Below are 4237 nucleotides of genomic sequence, written 5' to 3'. Positions count from 1 at the left end.
AAGGTGAAAAAAAGCTTAGCAGAGAATAGTGATTCATAGAAAATGGCTGCAGCAGGATCCTGCTCTCAGACACACAATGGCAGCACTGCTGTAATTATTTCAGTCCCAATACTGCTGACACGCTGTCCAACCTCTCTCTCTCTCTCTCTCTCTCTCTTTTTCATTTCAAGTTTATTTGGGAGGGAAAGTGCGAGTCAATGAACATTTCTAAAACAAAGGAATGTAAACAAGCCAGAGTAGCCAGGTGCAAATTTCCATCCATTGTCCCTAATAAGATAGTTACCTACAAACACAGATGTGATACATGCATCACATAATAGCCTACATGCAGTTAACATCACATAATACAGTACACATCAAATTACAATCACAAACTAGGGCTGTGAGCAGCAGTGAGCGGGCCCTCGCACCCCACGCGTGTCGGGGTGCGGCACCGTTAAAGGGTGTGCTATTTCGGTGTCCAGTACTGAGAGAAACTTCCTGTCACCAGTAGGTGGCGCTCTAAGCGTGACTCAATACCGACGCATAGATGTGTACAGGATGGTACCTTGATGAAGCGTGTAAATCAGACAACACGACCTTCATGAAGCGTGAGCAATTAGGTCCACATCGGATTATGTATGGAGGAGTTATGAGGACTTCCTGTTTTATGGCGAAATGTTAAAATTTGGCGGGGCGCCACGGCAAGGTTGTTTGGTGAAAACTAAATTTCTTGATAACTTTTGATCACAAAGTCTTGAAAAGAAGCTGACCGAATATGAAGTTGATCGGATGAAATCTGTAGGAGGAGTACGAGGCATGGAAATGGTAAAAACAAGGAAAAAATGGCACATTAAGAGCAAAATGGCTGACTTCCTGTTGGATGTTGGGTATAGCTCTAAGAGACATTTTAGTGTGTCTCGATGAACTACATATGCCCACCAAATTTCGTTCGCCTACATCAAACTGAAAGGTGGGGTTCGCCATTCTAAATTTTCCAGGGGGCGCTCTTGAGCCGTTTTGTCACGCCCATTTCCGTCACCCATGAAATATCTGATTTTTCACCTGGACTGACGTATCTGCAAAGTTTCATGCGTTTTCATCGATGTTTAGGCCGCCAAAAAGGAATTTGTTTGGGGAGAAGAAGAAGAAGAAGAAGAAGAAGAAGAAGGTAGAAGAAGGTAGAAGGAGAATAATAATCCTTAAAATGTCAATAGGGCCTCGCACCGCCAAAGTCGGGCTCTAATCACAATCACGTATCGAAGGTACACAACATACAGAGGGGCATTACACAGTGTGATAGTCACTATAAGGTGCTGTATGTTTGTACCTATGTACACATAGAATAGTCACTATAAGGTGCTGTATGGTTGTATCTTCTGTATGTACACAGAGAATAATCACTATAAGGTGCTGTATGGTTGTATCTTCTGTATGTACACAGAGAATAATCACTATAAGGTGCTGTATGGTTGTATCTTCTGTATGTACACAGAGAATAATCACTATAAGGTGCTGTACGACATCAGTGTAACATGTAAAGTGTTGTACGTGCTGTAGTGGTGTATTACACTTTAAGGCTCTGCCTTCAAGAGTCGTACGTGCGTTCTATCATAACTATCAGATAGTATGAGAATCTAAGTACACATCATATATAATAGGAGTATTGCACATAGGACACATCACATGGTAATGCACGCACCACAAAGACAGTATGTTTGGCAAGTGTGCTCCTCCCCCTCCTCTCTGTTTCCCTGCCTGCTCTTATTGTTGTTTGCTACAGCAGTTTCATAGCTGGATCTGCATGTCATGTTTACCATTCTAGTTAATAATCAAGCAGAGAATAATTACCCCATCCTAACCCATTACTCTATGGGTAATTGTGGAATAGATTTGCTCATAAAAAAACAGAACGTATTCAAATGTGAGGTAGAGAAGTATTAGCCTTGGGTGCTGCGTGGCATCTGTTAAGCTGAATCTACACGGTGAGTGCCACACTTAGGCCCCTGAATACTATTAGAATAACATTACCGAGAAATTTAATTTCACTCCGAGTGTAATTGTGTTAGCCCTTTTTCTTTGGCGGGTAAGTCAAATAATGTGCGTTTAGAAGCTTCCAGAGACATGATGACCGGCTCAGGATATGGAGTCGGACATTGTTCTCTGCTGTCTGTGATGATAATGAAGTGTTTCTGTCTGATGAGGTAGTAAACAGCACCTGAAACACCAACCCGCTTCCTCTGTTTGACACCGTGTTTATCTTTGTGTGTTTCTGTGTGTGTGTGTGTGTGTGTGTGTGTGTGTGTGATTGTGTTTGTTTGCTTGTTGTTGTTGTTGTTTTTTTTTAAACAGAAAATCATTCAAGGAACACTTTTTTCCATCTGGTTGCCTAGCAACCAAAAGCCTTGAGTTAGTCCACAGACATACAAATGCAAATACACACACACACACACACACACAGTTGATGAAATATGAGTCCTGCACACCTCTGTGTGTACCTGTCATAGGCAATTGCCTTTGTCATTACCCTAACCCTGTCATTAAGCTCAAGTGTCCACTTTGTGTTTTATTTGGCTGTGTGTGTGTGTGCAGTATATGTGTGTATGTGTGTGTATATATGTGTGTATATATATGTGTGTGTGTGTGTGTGTGTGTGCAGTATATATGTGTGTGTGTGTGTGTGTGTGTCTGTCTGTGAGTGTGTGTATATGTGTGTGTGTGTGTGTGTGTGTGTGTGTGTGTGTGTGTGTCTGTGAGTGTGTGTATGTATATGTGTGTGTGTGTGTGTGTGTTTACGAGAGTAACATTATTGTTTCTACACCGCCAGCATCACCCACACATTAATGTAGAGTCAGATACAACAAAGAGATGGAACCCCACACTCATGTCTGCTCCTCCCCTGTCATCCATTCAGTCATCCCCTATCATCCATTAATACAGTCATCCCCTATCATCCATTAATACAGTCATCCCCTATCATCCATTCATAGTCATCCCCTACCATCCATGAATACAGTCATCCCCTATCAATGTCATTTTTTCAATGTCATTTTATTTCTATAGGACCATTCATACAAGTCAATGTAGCACATACTGTAGTGCTTTACATAAAAAGAGATGGATAAAAACAAATCATGTAAACACAGTGAGAACAGATTAAAAAAATACAATAAAATTAAAAGAATAAAAAAAAAATAATAATGTAAAATTGAGTTTAAAAAAATTAAGAACACCAAGATATTAACACAAGTAAAGATATGTGGTAAAAGCAATATTAAAAAGGTATGTTTAAAGATCTTGCTTAAACGTTACCACGGTCTCAGACATTCTCAAGTCCTCTGGCAGATTGTCCCAAAGGCAAGAGGAAGCTGCCTCAGCCCTGGCTCTAAAAAAAGCTCAGTGCAAGAGTACCTGAGGGACCTACTAGGTGTATATTTTCAAAGCATGTCTGACATGTATTTAGCTGCATGATTAATCTTAAAATATATTCAAAAACTGACCAGTGTAACCAGTGTAGTTATTTTAAAACTGGTGTGATGTGAACCACCCTCCTTCTGGTCTTTCTAAGAACACGTGCTGCAGCATTTTGAATCAGTTGGAGTTGACTATTCGCTTCTTAAGTGTACCAGACAGGAAAGCGTTACAATAGTCCAACCTGCTAGTAATAAAATCATGTATTAGTCTTTCAGTATCAGTCTGGGAGAGGAGACGTTTCACCTAGGCAATGTTTCTTAGGTGATAAAATGAGGTTCTTGTCATATTCTGTATATTGTCCTCAAAGCTAAGATCAGAGTCCAGCACAACATCTAGGTTTCTGGCCTGGCATTTCGTATTCAGTGACAGTGTTTTAAGTGCACCTCTCTTTCACCTTTCTCACCAATGATCAATACTTCAGTTGTGTCCTAGTTTAACTGGAGGAAGTTCTGCGACATCCACACCTTTATATCACCAATACATTCTATCAAACGGTCGACTGAGCTGTAGTCAAGGGGTGTCAGAAATGTAGAGCAGTCATCAGAATAGTTATGGTAGCTATGTCCCTTCTCATGATATCACATCAATCAATCAATCAATCAATCAATCAATCAATCAATCAATCAAAGCTTTATTTGTACAGCGCATTTCATACCCAGAGGCAACACAATGCGCTTTACAGAGAACAAGGGAGGTGGGCATACGACCCACTCTCTACATATTCCAGAGGGAAGCAAAAAAACAGTAATCACCCGGGGGCCAGATAAGTGAGCTGTAAAAATTC

Source organism: Borostomias antarcticus (genome assembly GCF_949987555.1).
Source record: "Borostomias antarcticus genome assembly, chromosome: 16".
Lineage (NCBI taxonomy): Eukaryota > Metazoa > Chordata > Actinopteri > Stomiiformes > Stomiidae > Borostomias > Borostomias antarcticus.
Note: the sequence above shows the minus strand (reverse complement) of the source record.